At 41.6% G+C, this 27,325-nt stretch overlaps 3 long non-coding RNA genes across 13 annotated transcripts; all 3 read right to left on the minus strand.

Annotated features, from left to right (window-relative positions):
• Nucleotides 1-1,163: 1,163 nt before the first annotated feature.
• LOC127308031 (uncharacterized) lies at nucleotides 1,164-25,889 on the minus strand. Of its 11 annotated transcripts, none has more exons than XR_011746810.1 (10): nucleotides 25,480-25,889; nucleotides 25,027-25,151; nucleotides 24,771-24,901; nucleotides 23,815-24,168; nucleotides 23,573-23,692; nucleotides 23,351-23,470; nucleotides 22,939-23,090; nucleotides 1,912-1,982; nucleotides 1,699-1,825; nucleotides 1,164-1,576 (listed from the first exon to the last, which is right to left on the minus strand). It is a non-coding gene; the product is annotated as an uncharacterized lncRNA (long non-coding RNA). The 11 variants fall into 11 exon arrangements; XR_011746808.1 differs by having other exon boundaries at nucleotides 23,573-23,727; XR_011746809.1 differs by having other exon boundaries at nucleotides 24,130-24,168; nucleotides 25,480-25,886.
• On the minus strand, nucleotides 15,639-18,157 carry LOC127308030 (uncharacterized). The gene is made up of 3 exons (XR_007856197.2): nucleotides 17,869-18,157; nucleotides 17,195-17,696; nucleotides 15,639-17,106 (listed from the first exon to the last, which is right to left on the minus strand). It is a non-coding gene; the product is annotated as an uncharacterized lncRNA (long non-coding RNA).
• Nucleotides 20,803-21,680, minus strand: LOC139829843 (uncharacterized). Its single transcript, XR_011746804.1, has 3 exons — nucleotides 21,207-21,680; nucleotides 21,045-21,102; nucleotides 20,803-20,915 (listed from the first exon to the last, which is right to left on the minus strand). It is a non-coding gene; the product is annotated as an uncharacterized lncRNA (long non-coding RNA).
• Nucleotides 25,890-27,325: the final 1,436 nt, after the last annotated feature.

Raw genomic sequence — 27,325 nt, forward strand, 5'->3', positions numbered from 1 at the left:
CCACAAAGTGAGTTCATTTTGACGATCGCCACAAACATGATAGCTTAGTTTTCGAATACCCCATATCTCTCTTCCTAACCCCTACAAGGACCAACAAGTGTGTACTTTTACATTATTCATCCCCTCCCTCCCTCCCTCGCTCTCCCCCTCGCTTTCCCTCCCTCCCTTTCTCTGTCTCTCAACAAGTGTGCACTTTTACATTACTAGTACAAATGCCCGTGCGTTGCAACGGGGGAGAAAAAATCTGTGTCGTAGCCACCACTGCCCCATCTGCACACAGAGGAAGGCAAATATATTATTGGTGGAGGAGTCGGGTCGGATGGTGGCACTTGTTCAATCATCTGCTCCCTTCAAGACCGGCGACACCAATGCATTTACACACCTTTCATAACAATAGGTATAATTTAATTGCTTAAGTAATGTTTATCAAGTTTTCCGGTGTAATAGAAACGTACTATAAAAAATCATATTTAAAAGTATACAAAAATTTACTTGTTCTGAAATTAAACTCTTTTAAACACAAAAACTTGATGTGAGTTTTGGAGAAGAAAAGTTAAAATAAAAAATTGAGAGGGACATACAAAGGATGTCTGTGACATCCATGCCACGAGTGGAAAGAGCATGCTCTACCGGTTCTTCACTTCTTCATCTTCCACCTCGGCTCCTCGGTTGCCCTTCCCTCCCGGGTGAAGTCGGCGGAGGTGGGGCGAGGAACTGTAGGCAGCGGACAGGAAACCAGCTGCAACTGACGATGTCGGGTTCCCGGGCGCATTGGACCTGACAGCCAAAGCTTTTGAAGTCAGCGTGGCAGCCTTATCTTTGAGCTGCGAGTCAAAGTCGATACTTGATTTCCGCCATGACACTGATGCTATGTGCTGGCCTCCTTGGATCGCGGGTCCTCGTTTGGAGGCCTGAATATATACAGGTTGAGTGAGACCCGTCCAGAACAGTCTAGAATAATCATGTGAGTCGTTATACTACGAATCAAAGTGAATATATAGAGGCTGAGACTCGTCTACAGTAGTCAAAGTCTGAGTCTTATACTACGAATCAGAGAGAACCCTCCCGGTTTGGACTTTATTCTCAGGAGCCTCTTCAACTGAATTCTGCAGTGTACACTGAAAATCATTGAACTTGTTCAAGAATCAAATCCAAAAGCATCAGGGTCACATAAGGTACTACTTGTTTCAGTTGAACAACAATCTAAAAGCAAATTACAGTGGGTTAGGGACAGGGATGGTACTATCCAGGTAGCTGGTATATGGGCAACTTCTGATCTTGTCTTTAGGTTCTTTGTGAAGCAAAGTTTCTGCATACTACGCTACAAAGCTGCCAGTACATGATTCATCTTCTTCAATCTCCAATCCTCAGATCCTTGGTAGCACAAATGTACAATCCAAATCCACTCCAACTGGGCCACTCCATGGTTGCATATAATGGATCATGATAACCCCGTAAGGCAAGAGCCCCTTGTGGCGGCGTTGGACCACGGCAAGTCGACGATGGTAGCCAGGGCGAGAGGTGCAGTCTCGTCAAGATCTCCACCACCGCGTCCATGGCTCGCCCTCCGCTCTCGCTGCACTCAGATGTGGCAGCAGCAACCAGGGAGAGGTCATGGCTTTCAACCCCAATCGCTTCGCCATGTACATTCTTCGATCTCAAGGGAAACTTTGAAGAGATTTATGCCACATTTAACACATTCTTCGATCTCGAGGGAAACTTTGAAGAGGTTTATGCCACCTTTAACACATTCTTCTATCTCTCAAGTCTACCTCCACCTTCGTCTCCGCGGCGATACTCAACTACTTGCATTATCTCGCTCCACCTAGCAAAAGTAGCAACAAATATGTACACTATACGTCAGAACCGGAGCATAAATATTTAAGTTATTTACACTAAATAAGAGAGTACATATCGCCTCTTGTGAATACGATTTTTCTCACTGGAGGTGGTGTCTTGACTTGGTGTTGTAGAAGCATCCACTATGAAAAACATAAAAAACACATTTCAAAATCTCAAAAATTCTGAAAAAAATCCATGTGTACAACATCTAATCATTGCACATAAAGTTTCCGAAAAAATAATATTTTTGTATCGTGTGTAAAAAAGTCAACAAAAAGTCTTGTGAATAGCCATGTTAGAGCATAAAAAACATCTTATTTACACAGGCCACAAAAATTTACTCTTTTCTTAAACTTTGTGTGCAAACATAAAGTATGTCGATATACATAAAGTTTTTGTTTCGAGAAACTTTTAACATTTTAAAATGAGTTTTAGTAGCTAAAGTGGATTTCCAGTTGGCCACCTCTTACATACACATTGCACTTTACATGTAAAGTACCCACATAATTTACAGGCATATACCTTAATCACATGCGGCTATTTAATATTGAGGATATTTTATTTGCTAGCGAATGGCAATAAAGAATGCACCGATGTCTTTTTACAAGTACTAGATTTAGATGTGCGTCTTGGCGCACGATCCCGTGAAGCTCGTGTCAATGTTTATTTTTTATAATGGTGATAAAACTTAGGACATGTTTGGATGTTCCTGGCTTCCCAAAATCCGTCCATCCTGCTTGGTAGGGACAATTCCAGCTTCCAGTGAGGAGCAGGTAACCTTCGGCACAACTTTTCTCGTGTTGGTTGGCTGGAAGCCCATGTCCGATGGGCCAGCCTGCTGGGAAGCAGCAGTCTAGCTCGGAAGCCCACCCATCGGGCCAGCTTTGGAATGCAGTTCAGGAGGATTCCTCTATTTTTTGTTTACTTTATTGCGATTTTGGCTACCGATGCGGGTCGATTGTCGGCTGTTGCTCACGGAGGTCGAAATAATGGGGCAGAGGTCCGGCGACTATTGGTTCGGTTCGAGGCACTGTGGCGGAGGCGGCCGGAAGAGACTGGATCGGGGTAGCCTGACCTCGTGCGCCTTGGCGCATGGTCCCGTGAAATTTACACTGATATACAGTTTGTTTAACAACGATGAGAAAAGGTGAATAAATGATAAATGTATTTAGATTTTACAAAACAAAGTCAATAGTATGAAATTAGGATCAAACACACGAATTTGCAAACGGGGCAGCAAACAACAAGGCGCGCGCTGGCCGTCGGTCGGCCGATCCGCGCGCGGGGATCGGTCGTACCAGGGCCGTCCGATCGTAATCCGGCGTCCAGAATTAGCAGTATTTTGATTTTTGCATTTTGCCCCCTGGTTTTTGGAAAATCAACCCGCGGTCCTAAGCCTATCAGTTTAAACCGAACACATGTTTCCCTTTGCCCCCAAACTTTCAGATATTTACAACAAAATCCGCTGTTTAGTATAGCAACAAAAACCCGCCGCTTTGTGTACAAAAAATAAAAAGTATTACAACAAAATTTTCACAGTAAATCTTCACATATATGTACAACAAATTATCAATATATTTACAATAATAATTAACAACAAAAACAATATTTTTTATTTGGGTGTTTACAATAATAGTCAGTTTCCATGCAATAATATCTTTACAACAAATCGGAAACATACTTACAACAATAATTAATAACAAAAACCAACATCATTTTATTTGGATGTTTACAAATAAAAGTCTGCTTTCATTCCAGAAATATATTTAGAACAAACCAGTAAAATATTTACAACAATAATTAGCAACACAGGTCACAAATAATTTGGGTGTTTACAACAAAAGTCGCAAACATCATCCACAAAAACCACAGAATATTTACAACTAAAATATATATTTTTGCAAATAATTCAAAAGTTGTTAAGAAATAATTTAATTTGCTACAACTTGAATTACAACAAAAATTATCGTCTATTTTTACAAAAGTTAGAAACAAATACAACAAAAATTCATATGTTTGCAAACAATCAAAAGTGGTCAATCAAAATAATTAATTTGCGAATAGATTGAATTACAATAAAAGTCGGCATCTATTTTTTACAAAAGTCACAAATAATTACAACAAAAAAATTACTAGATTATTAGGAACAATGATCAACAACTTAACCAAACCAAAATGTTGACGGTTTACAATAATAGTCAACAACAAATACATCAAAAATGTTGAATATTTACAACAATAGTTCAACAAACGAATTTCAACACAACAATTACAACATTAGCAATTTCTCCGCCAGAATCGATTTAGTAGTTTACCACAAAATTAAACAAAAATATTTACAAAAGAATATTGGCTCTTTACAACAATTGTCAAAGTTTTGCTACAAAAAAAACCACGTGCAGGTGTGTTGGGCCATGGTTTTGATGTACCTTGAGTACTGGGCCAGAAACTGTGGGCGAATAGATAATGGGCCATGCAAGCGAATGGGCCAGATTGTGACTCGTGGGCCAGCAAGCAGCGCGTGGCTCGGGACGACCGATCGCTCCCCCAGATCGGTCGCCCGAAAGGAAGCGTTTTCCAAACAACAAACGGTCATATACAATCATGAAAATGTAGGAATATATTACACAACTAAACACTTTATGGGTTTTTTTCAAGAGAAATAGAATTAAGGAAATAACACGAAAAGCAACAGCTACATAAGCTTGGTGCAGCATGGTCTTTAGAGACCATGGCACATAGGAAACATAGTTTTAAAATAGAACTAACTAAAAAATAGGAACGGCCAATTTTAATCTTTATCTATAATAAAGTGGCCTAGCTATAGTAATAATATTGGGCCTTCTTATGTTGATAGGCAATATTGATAGGTTAGGCTGATTAAGCGGTGTTAGTCTGTAGGTTGTTCTCATTTTTTTCCAGCTTAGTCTATATAATTATTCCGTTCAGCACAAGAGTCAGAAAAGAGCTAGCCGTGTCTAGGAACCACACGGTAGAGGGAGAATATCGAATACAAGATGTCGGTGCTCCATCATGGTATTGGCCTCGCGCTCCGGCGGTCGGCAGCGCCAGCCGGGATCCGGCAACACCACCATCGGCTTGCCAGGCTTTCACATCCTCCATTAGTATGTGCCGTCGTCTCGCTTCTTGGCCACTTTTTTTTCGAAATGGGAGATGTGCCCCAGCCTCTGCATCAAAAAGATGCATACGGCTGCTTTATTACCTTATTCAAGTCCAGTTTTAACCTTATTACAACTCAAGTCTCATGTCAAGTTGATCTGAAAATCAACCAACGCAAGAAAAATAAAACAAAAGACAAAGCGGCATCACAAAGTGATCCTATGATCAAGCCGCCACCCACACCGGCTGAAGAAATCCCGTGCTACCGTCTCCAGTCGGTTGCACCCATACTCCATGACATCCCGCTGCTCCTCGGACTGGAGATAAGACCACGTACGGATCCAGTGAATAACCATAGGGAGAACCTGCAAGAAAGGTTGTTTTGTCGGTTTGTTAAAAACAGTATCATTGCGCATATTCCAAATAGCCCAAAGAACAGCGCAGACTCCCACCCTAATTTGAACCAAATCCTTCTTGGCAATACCGCTTAACCAATTACCAAAGAGATTTGTAATGTTTTTTGGGGGGGCCAAACTGAAAGTCATAAAAATAATGCGCCATATGATTTTAGCTAAGGGACATTCAAAAAACAAGTGCTGGATAGATTCATCTTTGTCACAAAAAGCGCATTTCTTACAGCCTTGCCATTTACGCTTAGCGAGATTATCTTTTGTTAAAATAACTTTATGATGCAAGAACCACATAAAAATCTTGATTTTTAGTGGCACTTTTATCTTCCAAATATACTTTTTGAGGTACTTTGTGTCATTGATGCCTACTTTCCCCCTCCTTTCCTGTAGACAGTGTTGGGCCTCCAAGAGCAGAGGTTTGTAGAACAGCAGCAAGTTTTCCCTTAAGTGGATACCCAAGGTTTATCGAACTCAGGGAGGAAGAGGTCAAAGATATCCCTCTCATGCAACCCTGCAACCACAAAGCAAGAAGTCTCTTGTGTCCCCAACACACCTAATAGGTGCACTAGTTCGGCGAAGAGATAGTGAAATACAGGTGGTATGAATATATAGGAAGCAAAGCAACGGTGCTGACAAATAGCTTCGGGCGTGTAGTTGATGGTGGTGGTATTGCAGCAGTAGTAACACAAAGAAACAAAGAAACAAGCAGTATTTAGGAACAAGGCCTAGGGATTACACTTTCAATAGTGGACACTCTCAACATTGATCACATAACAGAATAGATAAATGCATACTCTACACTTTTGTTGGATGATGAACGCATTGCGTAGGATTACACGAACCCTCAATGCCGGAGTTAACAAGCTCCACAATTCGTTCATATTTAAGTAACCTTTAGTGTAAGATAGATCAATATAACCAAATAGATCACATCAATACCATCATAGTGATAATTAACTCCACAATCTACAAGAGATCATGATCATAGCCTACGACAAGAACCACACGGTGCACACACTAGTCACCTTTACACACGTGCAGGAGGAATAGAACTACTTTAATAACATCACTAGAGTAGCACATAGATGAATTGTGATACAAAACTCATATGAATCTCAATCATGTAAAGCAGCTCATGAGATCATTGTATTGAAGTACATGGAGAGAGATTAACCACATAGCTACCGGTACAGCCCCGAGCCTCGATGGAGAACTACTCCCTCCTCATGGGAGTAGCAGCGGTGATGAAGATGGCGGTGGAGATGGCAGCGGTGTCGATGGAGAAGCCTTCCGGGGGCACTTCCCCGCTCCGGCAGGGTGCCGGAACAGCAGTTGTCCCCGAATTGGAGTTTCGCGACGGTGGCGGCGCCCCTGGAGTCTTTCTGGAGTTTCGTCAATTGGTACTGCGTTTTTAGGTCGAAAGGGCTTTTATAGGCGAAGAGGCGGCGCAGGGGGGCACCTGGGGGCGCCACACCCTAGGTCGGCGCGGCCTAGGCCTGGCCCGCGCCGCCATGTGGTGTGGTGGCCCCCTGGCCCCTCTCCGACTCTTCTTCGGTGTTCTGGACGCTTCCGGGAAAAATAGGAGGTTTGGCGTTGATTTCGTCCGATTCCGAGAATATTGCCCGAACAGCCTTTCTGGAACCAAAAACAGCAGAAAACAGGAACTGGCACTGTGGCATCTTGTTAATAGGTTAGTTCCGGAAAATGCATGAAAATGATATAAAGTGTGAACAAAACATGTTGGTATTGTCATAAAACAAGCATGGAACATCGGAAATTATAGATACGTTGGAGACGTATCAGCATCCCCAAGCTTAGTTCCTACTCGTCCTCGAGTAGGTAAACGATAAAAGATAATTTACGAGGTGACATGCTACCAACATAATCTTAATCATACCATTGTAAAGCATATGAGATGAATGCAGCGATTCGAAACAATGTAAATGCAATGAGTAAACAAGTGAATCATATAGCAAAGACTTTTCATGAATAGTACTTTCGAGACAAGCATCAACAAGTCTTGCATAAGAGTTACTCATAAAGCAATAAATTCATAGTAGAGACATTGAAGCAACACAATGGAAGATTAAGTTTCAGCGGTTGCTTTCAACTTGTAACATGTATATCTCATGGATAGTTGTCAATGCAAAGCAATATAACAAATGCAATAAGCAAGTATATAAGAATCAATGCACAGTTCACACAAATGTTTGCTTCTTGAGGTGGAGAAAGATAGGTGAACTGACTCAACAATAAAAGTAAAAGAATGGTCCTTCAAAGAGGAAAGCATCGATTGCTATATTTGTGGTAGAGCTTTTATTTTGAAAACATGAAACAATTTTGTCAACGGTAGTAATAAAGCATATGTATCATGTAAATTATATCTTACAAGTTGCAAGCCTCATGCATAGTATACTAATAGTGCCCGCACCTTGTCCTAATTAGCTTGGACTACCGGATCATCACAATGCACATGCTTTAACCAAGTGTCACAAAGGGGTACCTCTATGCCGCCTGTACAAAGGTCTAAGGAGAAAGCTCGCATTGGATTTCTCGCTATTGATTATTCTCAACTTAGACATCCATACCGGGACAACATAGACAACAGATAATGGACTCCTCTTTTATGCATAAGCATGTAACAACAATTAATAATTTTCTCATTTGAGATTGAGGATATATGTCCAAAACTGAAACTTCCACCATGGAGCATGGCTTTAGTTAGCGGCCCGATGTTCTTCTCTAACATATGCATGCTTAACCATATGGTGGTAGATCGCTCTTACTTCAGACAAGACGAACATGCATAGCAACTCACATGATATTCAACAAAGAGTAGTTGATGGCGTCCCCAGTAAACATGGTTATCGCACAACAAGCAACTTAATAAGAGATAAAGTGCATAATTACATATTCAATACCACAATAGTTTTTAAGCTATTTGTCCCATGAGCTATATATTGCAAAGGTGAATGATGGAATTTTAAAGGTAGCACTCAAGCAATATACTTTGGAATGGCGGAAAATACCATGTAGTATGTAGGTATGGTGGACACAAATGGCATAGTGGTTGGCTCAAGTATTTTGGATGCATGAGAAGTATTCCCTCTCGATACAAGGTTTAGGCTAGCAAGGTTTATTTGAAACAAACACAAGGATGAACCGGTGCAGCAAAACTCACATAAAAGACATATTGAAAACATTATAAGACTCTACACCGTCTTCCTTGTTGTTCAAACTCAATACTAGAAATTATCTAGACCTTAGAGAAACCAAATATGCAAACCAAATTTTAGCATGATCTATGTATTTCTTCATTAATGGGTGCAAAGCATATGATGCAAGAGCTTAATCATGAGCACAACAATTGCCAAGTATCACATTACCCAAAACATTTATAGCAATTACTACATGTATCATTTTCCAATTCCAACCATATAACAATTTAACGAAGGAGAAACTTCGCCATGAATACTATGAGTAGAAACCAAGGACATACTTGTCCATATGCTACAGCGGAGCGTGTCTCTCTCCCACACAAGCATGATGTAATCCAATTTATTCAAACACAAACAAAAACAAAAACAAACAGACGCTCCAAGTAAAGTACATAAGATGTGACCGAATAAAAATATAGTTTCAAGAGAAGGAACCTGATAATTTGTCGATGAAGAAGGGGATGCCTTGGGCATCCCCAAGCTTAGACGCTTGAGTCTTCTTGATATATGCAGGGGTGAACCACCGGGGCATCCCCAAGCTTAGAGCTTTCACTCTTCTTGATCATAGTATATCATCCTCCTCTCTTGACCCTTGAAAACTTCCTTCACACCAAACTTCTCATAAACTTCATTAGAGGGGTTAGTACATAATCAAAAACTCACATGTTCAGAGGTGACACAATCATTCTTAACACTTCTGGACATTGCTCAAAGCTACTGGAGTTTAATGGAACAAAGAAATCCATCCCACATAGCAAAAGAGGCAATGCGAAATAAAAGGCAGAATCTGTCAAAACAGAACAGTCCGTAAAGACGAATTTCTAATAAATACTTCCGTTGCTCAAATCAGAAAACTCAAAACTAATGAAAGTTGCGTACATATCTGAGGAACACGCACGTAAATTGGCATATTTTTCTGATTTTTCTACAGAGAGAAAATCCCAGATTCGTGACAGATAGAAATCTGTTTCTGCGCAGAAATCCAAATCTAGTATCAACCTTCGATTAGAGGCTTCACTTGGCACAACCAAACATAAAACTAAGATAAGGAGAGGTTGCTACAGTAGTAAACAACTTCCAAGACACAAAATAGAAACAAATTACTGTAGCAAAATAACACATGGGTTATCTCCCAAGAAGTTCTTTCTTTATAGCCATTAAGATGGGCTTAGCAGTTTTAATAATCCATTCGCGGGAAATAGTATTTGAAGCAAAAGAGAGCTTCAAGAGGCAAATTCAAAACAAATTTAAGTCTAACATGCTTCCTATGAAGAGGAATCTTGTACACAAATGAATTCATGAAGAACAAAGTGACAAGCATAAGAGGATAAAACACGAGTAACTTCAAGATTCTCAACATAAAGAGGGGAAACTTAATATTATTAAGATGCATATAACCATATTTCCCTCTCTCATAATAACTTTCAGTAGCATCATTAATGAAATCCACAATACACCCATCACTTAAAACATTCTTATCATGGTTCATATGCATAGAAGTATCATTAAAATTGGCATAAGAAGAGTTATTCTCATTAATAGTAATTGGAGCAAGATTATTATCAAGAATTTGAACATGGTAAACAAGTTGCCTATTAAGGGGATTGTTTTTGGTAATCCAATCATGACTATGACAAGTTTCATAAGGATAGTTAGAACCTATATCATAGCATTCTTTATAATAATCATTAGAGATCGGAGGCATAGTGTCATCATAAGAAATAGAATAGTTATCCTTCACAATCGGTTTATCTGTGTCCACACCATTATTGTTATTAGAAGGAGATGTATCAAGAACATAATGACCAGTAGCTAAAGGATTTGCAAACACCTCTTCCCCAAGCTTAGAGCTTTCTATATCATTATGGGAGGAAGCATGGATAGTACTGACACTATGGCAATTATTATCATCATCATTTTCAGAATTAGTTTCCCAGAGATTTGCAATATCAAAAGTAGTGTGCTCATTCAAATCATGATTGCTAATGTATGTAAAGGGCATAGGAAGATCATCATATTCAGATTCATTATCACAATAATCATTAGGAGCAACATACTTACGGTTACCTATTGTTATCTCATATACGCGGGGATATGATGTTACCTCTTTCTTTTTATTCCCCTTCTTCTTCTTCTTCTTCTTCTTCATTCCCTTCTTCTTCTTTTTCTCTTCCTTCTCCTCGTTCCCTTCTTCAGGAAGAAGAGGCTTGAAGGGTGGCTTGTCCGCATAACCTGATTTATTTTCAGAAACAATAGAAGAAACTTGGGAGGATCCCTCCTTTTCGTTAATTAGTTGAAAACACACAGCGGTCCTATCATATTTTGGCAAGGTGTCATCTTCTAAAATATTTTGTATGTAAGTATTTGTATGGCTATTATCAATGCAATAAGAAAAACACCCATGCAGGACATCATTAATATCAAGATCACTCATATGTAACAAAGAGATTTTTCTCGACAGTTCTTCACACCCCAAAAATAAAGTAAGTTCATCATGCTGATTAGGAGTAATTTCATCATCACAATACAAATTTGCAGCACTCATTGGGTTCAAATTATCATTGGAGGAGCATTAAAAATTAAAATGACCCACTTCATGGCAAACTTCACAAATAAAAGGATAGAGGGCACAAACTTTTTTACCAAGATCATCTAGAGCCCTAAACCACTTTCTAGTTTTTTCATTAGCATGATGGATACAATATTCATCTTTGATTTGATTAATTCCACAAGGTCTATGTATTCCACAAAAATTAACATGCTTATAGGAAATAGCATTCTTAGGAGTTTGAGCATGCTTATTGCAATAATTAACAATAATTTCATCCTTCATGCAAGCCTCTTTAAAAGGTTCATGATACTTATCAAAATTATTTTTAGGCAATTCGAAATGAGAAGCAAAGGCTTTATAAAGATTTGCAGCAACTTGAGAGTCAAGACCATAAGTAGCACTCATATTTCGAAATTTATCGGTATCCATAAAAGCTTCAATGCATTCATAATCATAATTTATACCTGACTCTTTACCTTCATTGTTCTCCCATCCTTCAGCGTTGTCCTCAATCCGATCAAGGAGGTCCCACCTAGCTTCAACCTCCTTACTTGTGAAAGATCCCTCCGAACACGCGTCCAGATAGTCCTTGTATTGTCCTGAAAGCCTCGCATAAAAATTGTTAACAATAACATTACGGGGGAGCTCATGAATGGGACATTTGAGCATTAGTGATTTCAATCTCCCCCACGCTTGAGAAATACTCTCTCCATCACGAGGATAAAAGTTATAAATATAATTCCTATCAATATGCACTTCATGCGGAGGATAAAATTTAGAATAAAAGAGAGATGCAATTTCCTCCCAACCAAGAGAATGCCTATTCTCCAACAATTTATACCAATGCGCTGCTTTACCAGACAAATAAACAGAGAATAGCTTCTTCCTCACTTCATCCATAGAGATACCTGCACACTTGAATAACCCACATAATTCGTGCAAAAACAGTAAATGATCTCTAGGATGGACAGTTCCATCCCCTTTATAGTGGTTGTCCATAACACGTTCAATAATTTTCATGGGTATTTTATACGGATTACTTTCAGCAGGTGGATTTAAAATATCAGAAGCATTATTAGAGTTATCGCATATGGGAGATAAAGCATTATCAGAACAAATTTTCTCCCCTAAAGATGGGAAACTAAAAAGACCACAAAAACTAGCTTCCCCAAGCTTAGACTTCTTCATAGCATTAGCAGTAATTGCATTCATACTAATAACATCGCTACTAGCATGCAAATAAGGTTCCATAGGTTTTTTAATTTTCGCATCAAACAATTCTAAATCAGGAAAAAGATTAAAAAGCTCACCAATTTTTTTGTTGTTTTCCATTATGCCTAACTAGTGTAAACAAGAAACAAAAAGTTGCAATTGCAGGATCTAAAGGAAATAGCTTCGAGTACTTACAATGGCGGAAAATAGCTTGGTAGCCGAGGTCCGGAGTGTGAGTACCTTTTACCTTTCATCACCGGCAAGAACGGCGCCAGAAAAGTGCTTGATGCCTACTTTCCCCCTCCTTTCCTGTAGACAGTGTTGGGCCTCCAAGAGCAGAGGTTTGTAGAACAGCAGCAAGTTTTCCCTTAAGTGGATACCCAAGGTTTATCGAACTCAGGGAGGAAGAGGTCAAAGATATCCCTCTCATGCAACCCTGCAACCACAAAGCAAGAAGTCTCTTGTGTCCCCAACACACCTAATAGGTGCACTAGTTCGGCGAAGAGATAGTGAAATACAGGTGGTATGAATATATAGGAGCAAGAGCAACGGTGCCGACAAATAGCTTGCCGGCGTGTAGTTGATGGTGGTGGTATTGCAGCAGAGTAACACGGTAAAAAAGAAACAAGCAGTATTTAGGAACAAGGCCTAGGGATTACACTTTCACTAGTGGACACTCTCAACATTGATCACATAACAGAATAGATAAATGCATACTCTACACTTTTGTTGGATGATGAACGCATTGCGTAGGATTACACGAACCTTCAATGCCGGAGTTAACAAGCTCCACAATTCGTTCATATTTAAGTAACCTTTAGTGTAAGATAGATCAATATAACCAAATAGATCACATCAATACCATCATAGTGATAATTAACTCCACAATCTACAAGAGATCATGATCATAGCCTACGACAAGAACCACACGGTGCACACACTAGTCACCTTTACACACGTGCAGGAGGAATAGAACTACTTTAATAACATCACTAGAGTAGCACATAGATGAATTGTGATACAAAACTCATATGAATCTCAATCATGTAAAGCAGCTCATGAGATCATTGTATTGAAGTACATGGAGAGAGATTAACCACATAGCTACCGGTACAGCCCCGAGCCTCGATGGAGAACTACTCCCTCCTCATGGGAGTAGCAGCGGTGATGAAGATGGCGGTGGAGATGGCAGCGGTGTCGATGGAGAAGCCTTCCGGGGGCACTTCCCCGCTCCGGCAGGGTGCCGGAGCAGTTCGTCCCCGAATTGGAGTTTCGCGACGGTGGCGGCGCCCCTGGAGTCTTTCTGGAGTTTCGTCAATTGGTACTGCGTTTTTAGGTCGAAAGGGCTTTTATAGGCGAAGAGGCGGCGCAGGGGGGCACCTGGGGGCGCCACACCCTAGGCCGGCGCGGCCTAGGCCTGGCCCGCGCCGCCATGTGGTGTGGTGGCCCCCTGGCCCCTCTCCGACTCTTCTTCGGTGTTCTGGACGCTTCCGGGAAAAATAGGAGGTTTGGCGTTGATTTCGTCTGATTCCGAGAATATTGCCCGAACAGCCTTTCTGGAACCAAAAACAGCAGAAAACAGGAACTGGCACTGTGGCATCTTGTTAATAGGTTAGTTCCGGAAAATGCATGAAAATGATATAAAGTGTGAACAAAACATGTTGGTATTGTCATAAAACAAGCATGGAACATCGGAAATTATAGATACGTTGGAGACGTATCAGTCATCGTCTAACAAATCAAGGTACATTGATTTGACAGTAAAAGCACCCGAATTTGTAAGATTCCAAACGAAAACATCCTTATCATCAGATAATTGAACATACATTAAACGATGCAATAGCTCTAACCAAAGCGCCCACTTGTTGGGTGTTAGAGTTCTCCGAAATGTTATCTGGAGTGGTTGATTTTGTAGGACATCTGCCACCGAAACTTGTTTTCGGTCAACTATATTATAAAGAGTCGGATATTTCTGAGCTAAAGGAACGTCACCTAACCACGTATCTTCCCAAAACATAGTATCTTTGCCATGTCCAACTTTAAACAATCCCCGGCTGAAAAACTTTTCTTTAACTTTCATCAAACCTTTCCAAAAGGGTGAATCAAAGGGTTTAGTTGTAACCTGTGACAAGGTTTTAGAATTTAGGTACTTGTTTCGCAATAATTCCTGCCATACCCCATCTTCGTTCATTAATTTAAACAACCATTTACTAAGGAGACATCTATTCTTGGCCACATGTGAAGTGTGAATCCATAAACACCAGAAAAGAGCTAGCCGTAAAAAAAGAACTACCAAGTAAAAGATTGCAGCTCGTCGACAAATACAGGTAAGGGAATCCCCTCTTTTCTCTAGCTAACCGACAATGCTTCCCATCTCCTTGGGATGTGTATTTCCTTATCTCTCCAGAACTCGTGTCGGCTTATTCGAGGCCTGCCCTCGTCGGCAAGATAGCAAAAAGGGGAGAAACATCCGGGGAGAAGCGGCAACACGCCGATTTCCCGAGGCCACCATCAAATTGCGCTGCTGTGCGACCTCGTGAGGGAGCTTGGCTGGAGCCTGGAGGCAGCTGCTCTAATTGTGCGTTCGCATCATTCCTCCCATCCAAAGCTTGGAATGCTGCTGCACCAATGGCAGCATCGCAGGACTGCTCCGCATCCGTCACGGTCACTCTTTTGCGTCGTCACTGCCAGGTCCGTCCACGGAGGCGCCTAGTTCGTCTGGGGACGGCGGTTCCGCCAGCCGTCCTCCTCCCTGTCACCCTGATCCCTTCCCAAGCCTCCAAGAGGCTGCTTCTCTGCCCGCCCGCCACCTCCTCTGAGTCCGTCGGGTGAGTACTGATACTTCTCTGTGGTGCATAGTCCACTCTGGAGATTAAATTCTTGTCGGTCGTTTTGTTTATCCTCTAGGGAGAGCAGTCTGTGCAGTCCTTGCAAGGCTTTCTACACCTTTCAGTTCTCTCTATATTTTATAATCCGTATTTTCTTCACTGATTTGATACATCGGTTTGTTGATGCAGATGATCAAGGCTTTCTCTATTCGTATTATGGTGATTTTGCCAGGTCATATCTTTACCTGAACCTGGACCCAACTCTTTCAACATTTTATACTACTGCTGTCTGTCTACAGTAAGGTTATACTCTAATTGACACACGGTACTACTACTGTATTACTGGACACTGATCTCACATTAGTGTATCACGAATTGGTACACTATTTGGACATATGCATCAATTAAAAACATGTTTGGAATTTCCATGAAAAAATATTCATCTTTAGATGTGTAACCATTAACTTGTGATCTACAGTTACAGGCTACACACTTAGGTTACAGGGATTTCATATGTTTCTCTTAAAGAAAGCGCTACACTTAATGAATACAGAGAATATTTGGCAGCAGCAGCAACACTACGGTCAGAGCAGCTATGGACTGGGACATCATCTGAATATAAGAGTATGTTTTTCTCTGAAACTTCCGCAAGATGGATAAAAGTAATTTATGATACAAGTTTCCGCACAGTAGATGCATAACATCATTTACCAAGTTTCCACGGAAAAGATGCTCAAAATTCCACGACGGTTGCAAACTGCAAGATAAAATGAAGTGAACAAACATATGTATCAAAGCATACCAACCCGCTCTTATTTTTTTATGAAACGAACTTGCTTCTTTAAACGAAGGACGTGCTACTCATCATTTAATGCCAGTTATAGATCTTAGGACCAGGCCAAACCTCGATGTGACGTGATCAAGCTGAACTGCCCGATAATACTTTTCAGTCAACTGAAGGATCCTATGCTGAAAGGTGAATAGAAAGCATCTTGATATCTATTCCACTTGGTTATTTGGGAAAAGCAGGATTTATAAGAAATATAAATTATGCTAGTGTGAATCTGCACAACAGCAACATCAACAAAGAGGCATGCCTTTATGAGAAACAGGAAGACACATGCTATAATTCACTATCCTCTACCAGAAAAATATATGGAAATGAAAAAAAGGAAACATACAACGTATGAAATATGAGAAAAGACACAAAAAAGCAAAGAACAAACCTCTATTCACTGTATAGATAAATCAATGATTTTGGTGACATGCAAAGTCTGCAAATAAATCATGTCGGATAGTTTATTGTTTCAGCTGGAAAAACTCTACCTGACCTCGTGCAACCCATACATTGTATATATTAGAAAAGGATAAGCACCATTAATCTCTTCTCCAAAGTTGCGTATTAGGACCTTTTCCTCATACCTACATGTGAAGATACTGGAAATAGCAGCAAAGAACATGAATCAAATATAAAAAATGATTATATTTGGCAGCGAAACTTTATCATAGTTATACCTCCCTGTACCATGAATAGAATCTAAAGATCCAATCCGTAATTCCACGAAATAAATTCAAATGGACACATTGAGGTCCTGATAACTGTACTGAACAACACCGAACAACTGTAAATGAATTTAGACATGTAAAATCCTAATGGATTAGCAGCATTTGGGCCCTGGAACTGCCTGCAGAAGCTGAAACGAGGGCAATGCAAGGGTGGAGGTAGTGGCCTTGCCAGGCTCGCACTTGTCGAGGACACCTTGGTTCAGCGAGGTTGCAGTTGAAGCTGAAGAGCGGCGCAGTAATATTCATCATCTTTCTTATGATCTCTTCTATCTCGCCCAATCTTATCACCTCCTATCAGTTGAAGCTTTGTTAGATGATGCTAGTGATTCCTTTGGATCATAAATTACGGTTGAACCAAACTGACATGACAATTAAGCAAACCTTGAGAAATAAGCATATTTATTACATATAAGCATGAGAAAATGTACATAGTATGCAAGTAATTACCTCTCCAGATCCCCATTTTGAAAAAAAATACCTCTCCAGATCAAACCAGGAGGAGAGCTCTCTGCACGGATGAATCCTGGACATCTTTGATGTTGCTGTTCGATGGATAACGTACCGGGTCACAGGAATACAAGGGAGGGAACCAAACAATATTTTTTCATTAATGTGCTTAATTGTTTTGGTGAGCAAACTTGATATGATCGGTATGAGACCCAACACCAGCCTAAAAATTCAAATGAGCAAACCAAGTGTGGTGGCTGTTGCGATCGATCATGGCAATCCAGAGTGTGCTAGCTACAGGCGACACTGCTGGAGTTCATCCAAAGCAGAAGCCCATGAACGGCTGCCGCGGAGGCCAAGCGGCGCCCTCCGCTTCGGTTTCTCATTCGCCACTGCTGGCTAATATAATCCATCGCACTACCAGAACACCAAATATGGAATGTGCTAACAGAATGTCATTCATTGGACATGCACAATAGTTCTTTGGGATTGTCCTCTTAACCTGCAGACCAAGCACAAACTAATATAGGAACAGACAGCAAGTCACAAAAAAAAACGATATGTACCATCAAATATCACTGGAATCAACCTCTATTGTGTTCCAATACATGTTTGGAAAAGCCCCCTGACAATGCATACAGCCAGTAAAAATATCTAAAAAGCTAGTGACAAACCAGGAATGCTAAAAGGAACATGATTAGACCTTGAATTCATGTCATCGTTTCTGAACTTGTATGTTAAGAGGACAATCCATGTTATTGTTTCTGAACCTGTATGTAACGTTGTGGCAATCGATATCCGCATTAATCCTTTTCTTAACAAAGACGCAAAAGCACCCTTGCATTATTTAAACGTAAAAAGGGAAACTATTCCTGACCTAATGTGTTGAATCAAAAAGGTGGATATCATCCAAGGCGAAGAGAGACTCAAAAATGAATAGCATGATAAGAGATTCCTACCTTTTGATCCCTTTTCTGCTTGTCCATCTGTCGTAGAGAAATAGACATGCTCCAGCTTGCCACTGCCAGATGGGGAAATATATCGTGGCTCGAGGCCCAGCTCTAGTAGCCTTCATATCTCCTCATTGTTCATCCTGATCCTACTTCTGCCCTTCCATTTTGCATCCATCCACACTTAACAAAGCAGCACACATCGTCACCCTGTAATACATATAGGAAATAAAAAAGTGGATACCAGGTAAAGAGTAGAGCTAACCTTTTTTTGAAGTAATATGGATCCAAAGTAGGAAAGCTGATCTTTATGTGCCATTTCAGGGATAGGTAGCCACATTGCCCCGTACACTCTATAGGGGCATTTGTTTCCAATAAGGCACTAATCTGCATAATAGTGGAGACTGTAGAGTGTCATATATTGTCACATTATAGGCACAACATAAAGAGAAATAATGCTTAAAGCTAGCACACAAATAACCTACATAGAAAGAGAACCGAAAACTGCAATAAGTAATGGGCGGGGATCACATAGTCTGTAATTCCCCCAAAATTATCTTGGAGCTCACTCCCCACATGTCTTACTTTGCTCAACTCAACCCTGCCAGCAAGAATTAATGCCTCAAGAAACTAAGATCATTTTACGTATAACTATTGAATAATAAAGCCTAGTAAAAGGTGGTATATTCCACGTCATCACCATGGTAGAACCGCAATCAGGTTGCACATAATTAAAGCAACACAACAATCAGTTTTGATATTGGATTTGGGGTTATAATCCTTTCATAAACCAGTGATTTAGATTGTACCTACACATGGTAAATTATTTATTAAAATTCTAGTGTTTTCAAACAACGATCATTCATTCAAGTTGTTCATTCTTTTCTTGGATCATTTGAGCAAACATAGTTGATATAAAAGCATAGTAATATTAGCGTGAGCAAACATAGTTGATATAAAAATCCAGTCACAGACATTTTGACTACAATAGTGCATGCATCATTCAAAGTAACTCATAAACGGAGCAAAGATATATTGCCAAGAGACAAAACCTAACTTTTTTAAAAAAAACTACAACAGAAAACACAAGCTACTTGTCCTTTGGATGCAACCTCGGACCATGGGTAGTGGTACCCCCCTCCTCCGAATACCATAGCTCTAACGTGAGCAAATATAAATGAAAAAATAATAGGAACAATGGCTAGAAAAAAATATGCACGACATTACATTCCATTGCTATATATCACTAACTAATGTTTGTCCAGCCACATAAAAACTTCAAAACCCTATGGCACCAACATTCATACATGCCATTATCCGGGGGCCTTGGGTCATTATAATGTATTGTTTGATTTATCTTACAACCCTCTTCCGGTATATGGAAAGGATGCATAAGGAACATTATTAGCTAATTGGTTATCAAGTATTTTCATTTATATTGCCATCCATGAGTATTTAGTAGTCACCACAATATGTTTAATGAAATGATCATAAGAGGTTCATATATGTCAGAATAGAGGTATCTGGACAACCGTTAGGCATATAATCTAGTGTAAGGATGGGTATAATCGATTGGGAATCAACAATATACATGATCTCCTGAACTAACCTTATGCGACCATATTGTTCACATGAAGAAAGGGTAGCCATGTGAATTCTGAAGTAAAAAATCAGTAACACGGAAACAGAGTAGAAACATAGTGAAAACCCGTACCAATCAGGTTCATTGGTGACAGATAAAATACCTCAGCGACATCAAAGGTGGGGTTTGCCGCACAAATCACTACCATGGATACCAGACTGCAGTATGTGCCCCTTCGGGATCTTGGGTACCTTCCTATTCTTCCATCGGCTTTGGGTTCCTTGTGTGACTAAGCTGCAGGTCGATATGAAGAATACATTAATTAATAAAAAAATTGTACTGAAAGTAATTGATACAAATGCTACCGGCGCCTAGTGGTAGCTTGTTTTTCCCCTTTCTTTAGCTATCAAAACTGTTTCATATCTATCGTCATCCTAATTACAACCTTTTATCTACTGTTTCAAGTTTTATAGAAACCAAAAGGCCAAATGGACATGATCCGCTGCAATTAAATGTTGGCAACTACAGTTCTTCTGGTACCTCGAAACATGGATACGTTAAATCTAACAGCAGAAACAACATTTGTGAGTGAAAAATATCTAGTACTCACTGAAACCCATAGGTACATAAAACAATGAACTGCATAAATTTCAAACCTGTTTTATGATTGACAAACGAAGGACACCTACAAATCTGGATGGTAGTTGTAGAAAAACATGTAGCCACTTCAGATCACCAGTGTCTTGGATCCTTGGCTGAAACCATATCATCCCAAAATTAGCAGCTCCAGATCATCTCCCACGGTATTGATTCAATAAACCAAGAGTAAAACATAATGTGAGTGCTCAAGTTTGGTTGAATTGGAGTGAAGCTCAAGGGTGATGCATGCCTAACATGCATCCATGTCTTGGGAGTGCCAGTGGAATTTGCACCGTGGTTGGTTTCCTCAATACCTTGTGCGCCGGCTGGTTGGGATGGAGGGAGAGCAGGCCAAAACCTGCAAGAAATCCACAATACCTTGTGAGCCTACTGGCAGGGATGGAGGGCGAGCAGACCAAAACCTGCAAGAAATCCACAATACCTTGTGAGCCTACTGGCAGGGATGGAGGGAGAGCAGGCCAAAAACTGCAAGAAATCCACAATACCTTGTGAGCCTACTGGCAGGGATGGAGGGAGAGCAGGCCAAAAACTGCAAGAAACACGCAAGCGCCTGCCTACAAACATGAATAAATTGACTCTTTCAATATAAAGAAGCAGTTCATATGTGACCAAATAGAACATAGATTTTTCAAGCTCTTTCATGGGTGGAGTAATATACTGCAGGTTCTGGCTAGAGTCAGGTAGACTGCCATGTGCTTCCTGTCTTTTGAAATCTCCTATGCATTGAGCAATAACCAAGCGGTGAATCAATTCAATTCAAGCCCCGTGAACAATAGAATATCTAGATCCAACAGGAAATTAAAGAAAAAAAAGGCTTTACCTTCAGCTGTCACCTCATGTGGAGTACCGACACTCTCCTCCGGGCGACAAGACATCACGTGGTGGCAGCTCCAGGAATAGACGGCGCTACTGCCGCGGGCCGCTGTTCCGCCGACGGGATCGACGTCGAGGGCTCGACGTCGTGGCGCAGCAGCCCGTGCTCCTCCCGCCGGACGGGCTTGGTGTCGTGGCGCAGCAGGTCGTGGTCCTCCCGGCGAGCGCCACAAAGGAGGAACTCCATCCGCCGCCTTCGCCGCCCTCATCTTGCCGCTGCACGATGAAGATGGACGTGGCTGGAGGAACCGGTCCCCAGCCGGCTGTCGCGCTTGACGATGAGAGTGGTGAAGGCATGGGGAGGGGAGAGGGGTGGAGGAGAAGGAAGGTGGCGGCAGTGGGAGATGGGAGGAGGAGGGGATTGGGCATGGGGAAGACCGGAAGAGGCAGGGGATTGGGGAGTTGGACTGCGTGACATGATTGTGGGGCTGGTGGCGAAAGGCCTACTCTACCCCTGCAGATGGATAATTTTCCAGGGGGTAATGCCACGCCTAACCAAACCAAATCCCACCCACAGCGACTGATGAGAGGACCCGATCGAAAGTGGGACCCGCGAGCAGTCTCAGGCGGGTAACACACAGCCGTTGCATGGCTTTATCTAGCAGAAGGACCAACAGGAAAACGCCAATGTGCTGTGAGAGCCAACCAACACGCTCGCTCTCACCTCAGAATGCACGGACGTCATGTGCCTGATAGGAAGATCCGACGGTGCAAAAGCTCAATTCGCTGTGAATCCCCCTATGGGGGCATCTATTATACCTTTAGATATTAACTCAATCGTGAATAAAGCATAACAAAACAGACACGATTATATGTTTTCAGGTCGGTGCTCTTTTAAAAAAAAGACAAACACCCGCTAAATCTATCATATTGTTATTTATGTTTCGAAAGCAATAAAAATCCAAAATAAATCCTTTAAACAGACACGATTAAATGAAACTCAAAACTGTATTCAGAGTGAACTCAAGAGTAAATTTGAGTTGTTTGACGTTGGCCAAATCCCAAACTCCTCTACAAGCATGGAAAGCAAAACTTACATGTAAGCACATAGAAGGTATATAGAAGCAGTATACATGTGTTTATAGAGAAGGTCATTTATGCTTACATAGATAAAGATCATATACCAGCAGGGTGCTCCTTACTTTTTGACATAATACATAAAACTGTTTGGACCTGGATATGAAGCCTAAGCTCTGTATTTGATGCACAGACCAAAAAATCTTGGGCACACTATCTCCAACATACACGAACACCATTCAACTCTCTCATGACTACTTAGAGATTTCATGAGTAAGCTGGTTGCTCATCAGCAAATACATCAATCAGATGCCTTCTTTCAAAGTGGTGATAATGTATGAACGATCACCTCACGAAGATCGGAGAGTGCGGAAAATCATCAATCTAAGTGCAGCAGTACAAAACCAGTAATTCTGCTTATTAGGTTGTAAAACCTCAGGGAGTAAAAAAAACCTAATGATCTTCTTGTAAGAATTTTTTGGGACAATGCGGTGAGTAGATAAACCTCAAGGGCAACCCTGCTAGGAGCACATATCTTCCATGCAAAACCAAACTTGTCCCTATATTTGGCATTCTACTCGGACAATAGCTACAGCAGGGAATGAGATCAAACTGAGTTCAGAATGATAACAGAAATGTACAAGTGAAAGAAGTTGCAATACCTATACGTTGAAATCAGTGGATTCATCTCTTCTATCTTTCTTCTCATGCCTCATTTGCAGAAGAAACACTCTTTGTTCCTTCATCTTTGCCAGCATTTGTTCTGTCCTATCTTTCTTCTCAGGGCACGTGCAATGTTTTAGACATCTGCTGCCTATAGAAATTGTTAACGTCAGTTACATACTGCATTTGAAACCGTCCCTACAATAGACCATATTTTTGTCTAGATGCAACACTTGACACCTTAGAAATTATCCAAGAAATCAACCAATTTTTTTCTCGTGGTCTGATGTAGCCTACCAATCAGTGGGATTTTAAATTTTAATACATCTCCCAAAAAGCAAAATTACTTGAACAGTCGGGAAATCTCTTGCTTGAAATAGGTAAATACATATCATACAAACATCAGGTTACCATGATAACTCCTTGCCTGGGATGTTCCATGCCTTATTGTGCATCGGGTTTTCGGGACAGGCTGACTCGAGGAGCGCTTGCAGCTTGCATCCTCACCGGAGGTTACCTGTGGAGATCATTCTATCAGTGACAGGATCCCTATCGTTAGTCGAGCTCGGGACGAAAATACGGAGAAGAGGAACAAGATCCGGGTGGATCATGGAAAGGAATTTGACCGAATACCTGTGAAAACTGTGGGAACTTGATCAGTCTACTTGGTGCTCTTGTAGCCGGCAACATAGTTCCACTTGATGTTGGGCTTCCCGGTGATAGTGATTGTGATAGTGAGTGTATACTGGCCAACTTTATCAAGACCATAATCAGCAAGCCAATCATCTCTGGGTGAAACCAACATAATAGCAAATAAATGTAGAGGGACTACAACAGAATTGTTTATTCGGGATGTTCATTCCAGGACTGCTCACAGGGTCAAGAGTGTTGCAGGGAAGGGAGGAATTGACTGGCCGCTGGGTGTTGCTCACAGGGGTGGTCTTTCTAGCATTTATTCATGATGGAAAGAATAAACACCACCAAGCATTTGCATCAGTTTCAGGTGACAAGCTTCCAATATATATCTTTTTTAGATACAGAAGTAGCAACTTGCAAAAAAAACTGTATATGATGCTAAGCCTGGTAACTATAGTCTAAAAGAGAAATAGACTTTATTTGGTGACTGGAGCCTATAGATATCATACACATGTACATACAAAGGTACAGGAAATGGAACCAAGTTCTCTAACCTTTGTCTAACTTTCACCTGCTGGACCAACCGTCAATATCTGTGAAACCATGAAATGCTTTAATTTGTAAGGAAGAAAATTAATGCAGAATGCATATTAATAAATTATAAGTATGGCGTTATTGTCGGGACGTATGAACTAAATTACAAGCTTACTGGCATCGATTATATCATCAACTGTGTCCAATGTTTTGCTAGGGAAGAAGGTGTTATTGTCCCGGTTTATGAACTAAAATCTGTTGCTGGTATTTTATCTTATTTTGGTCAAATTTGATATTACAGAAAGGTAGCTTTTGCTTTTTTCAGTAGATATGCATATGATCTTATACTATTACAGCAGAAAAGTTACATGGTTTTCGTCTAGAACCCAGTGTATTTAGACTGCCACATAGCTGCCTCGTTTGTATATGGCCAACATATTCTTGCATTGACCTTTAAATGCACTAATTTTAGTCAGCCACCTAGAAACTGAAGATGGCAAGTATGTTTGAAGAATCACCAAAACCTCACTACTTAGAATCGCTGACTAAACTCTTTGTTTGAAAACTGCAACCTTCTCAAAACATTGTGCTGAACCATGAATAGGCCCATCAAAAATCATACACATGTCAAAATCTAGCCACCATAAGAGCATTGGTATACCTGTGGTGTAAGACGGCTTGGGTGTCATCTTCTCGATGCCAAGGGTGACAGGTAACTCAAAGGCTGATGGTTCACTTCCCGCTTGGTTCTCCGTGCCACCGCCACGCTGCATCATGCGAGTTGCAGTAAACCTGATCAGATGATTTCAGTTTAGTTCATCCATCAGCGATAAAAAGATCAGCTACAACTCTCTCGACTTATAACCACGCTCCCCACTCAACCACTCCACGTACACATGACAACGGACATGCCTTACACAAACAAACTTTCAACCTGGTCTTAAACGGTAGTTTTATGGCGACTTTCTGAGCTCCCATATCGCCTTGCAATGCTCTTGCTTAGGCTCTGGTTCTAAAATGGCAACCCACATCATCTCCCTATCTGCAAAAAATTGACACAACAAATCATCACACGTCATGTAGGCAAAGAAAATCCTACCAAATGTACAGTTGTAGGAGCGAGCCATAGACAACTATGCTTTCTGGAAATCAACATTATTCAAAGAAAAAAATTGACAAGTTTGTATCATAGTTGAACAAAATAATATGACCATCTGTATGTTCTCCTCAAATGTAGCTTGGAGATGTGTGTAGAAATATATGAAAACGGTCTGCATGTGATTCACGTGATTGAGAAGTAATCGAGGACAATGCGCACAAAAAAGAGAGAAGTAATTGAGGACATGCAAGATTATGAACATGAAAATAACCTCTATGGATCAGCATGGAAAGTCGCCCGGATTGAGTCGCAATTCAATAGCGCTTCCTGTAGGCTGGGGAGCGGACGACATCAGCGTTGGGAAGGGCAGTCCACGTCCTCCTGGCCCAGATGAATGCAAATTGACGGGGACGGCGGTACATCTGGGCGTGACGACATAGGGAGATGGTCGTGCTGCAGGCGGCGCGGACAAGACAACGGCAAGGATGGTCTATAGAAATAAGAATGGAGCGAACACTAAATCGATAGGTCCCTAAACCGGAAGTTCTTTCTCAGGAATGCACAGTCCTATCAAACAAGCTTTTGTTACTTGCAAGAGAAAAAGGATACACAGGAATTGATCAACCTCTGACAGGTGTAAAAAAAATGCATGTCTCATTCATGTTACTGGAAATAGAACTCATGACATAGTAAGTAAGCAAATGTTAAGTAAGCATGTGTTCTAGCCTGCAGGCCATCTCAACTCGAACGACACACGCGCGCGGCCAACCTTAATTCACGAATCAAGGTTCCTTCGCTGTAATTTCCAAAATCAAGGGTTTGAAATTACCATTATCCGTGCTGCACGTAATAGGCGAGGTTCGAGAGCAGCGTCTCGTCGATGTCGAACACCCAGCCGTGGGCTGTGCCATCACGGACTTGTGGCGTCGCGGGCGTCGGGAGGTGCGCCGCTTTTCCTCCCCGGCGACCACATCTGGGGACCTAGGACGGCCCGACCCTCCTCCAAGCGGCGACTCTGGTGCCCACGGGAGAGCGGCGCGGCGACACAGGCCGTAGTCATATGAAAGGAAGAGGAGCGGCGGAGCACCGCCGCCCGAGCCGGCAAATTTGAGCGCTTTGCAGAAAAGGGGATCCCGTCGCCTCCTCGTTGGGTTCTGATTGTGCGGATGATGGAAGGCGGAGAGGCGAGGGGAAGGAAGTAGGCTGGCGAGCGAGCGTCAGAGTAGGCGACGCGAGCGAGGACGTGGTGGCTGTCGACGGACGACGGCGGCGAGGGCGCGGCGGAGCGGAGGGCGACGAGAGGGAGGCGACGGGATGAGGATTTCTCGGGAAGGAGGCGACGGGATGTGTATTGCGTTGTGATGGGCCTGGTCCAGTTGGCCCGTGCGGGGCGGAACCATCGAAGGGGGCGCCATATGCGGGAGGACCAAAGTTTTGACGTATCGGTGGATGGCAGAATAAGGAACCAGTTTAGTCTTTTTAAGTAGTAGAGATTCATCCCCTCCCTCCCTCCCTCCCTCCCTTCCTCTCTCCAACACATATGCACTAACACATGCCCACTTACCTTCGTCCGCGTCGTCATGCACGAACACATGCTCTCTCGAAAGGCAACCATTCCCGCCCTCTTCGTCCGCGTCGGTTTCCTCCGGCGGGCGGTTGAAGGTGAACATCAACCTCCAAGCTTCTATGCCAAGACGGAGGCCCTGTAGCAACATCGTAGTTGGCTCTTTGTGCTACGCCCCAAGTGGTTCTGTCCTCTGCTGCGTGGTTCTTGACTATGCTGTGATGAATCGATACGGTGGCAATGAAGCTAGACCTGATGGCGTTTCTTCTATAATCTTTTGGGTTCTTTGTGCAAAATGTTTGGACCTGATTGTAATTTTCTTTATATTTTGGTCCTCTATGTACTTGTGCCACCGCTAAATGAATAGCTTCTAGGCCCCCTCTAGGACCGTACCTTGTTCAAAAAAAAAGTTTATACTTCATGCGCAATTTAGCACATCCATCAAGTTGGGTATCTTTGCATAAGACAATTAGCGACTTCCCATCATGTTAGCTAGCTATCTTTACATAAGATAGTTGGCGACACTTTCATCTTATAAAAAGTAAACCAGATA

This window comes from Lolium perenne, chromosome 6 (assembly GCF_019359855.2).
Source record: "Lolium perenne isolate Kyuss_39 chromosome 6, Kyuss_2.0, whole genome shotgun sequence".
NCBI lineage: Eukaryota > Viridiplantae > Streptophyta > Magnoliopsida > Poales > Poaceae > Lolium > Lolium perenne.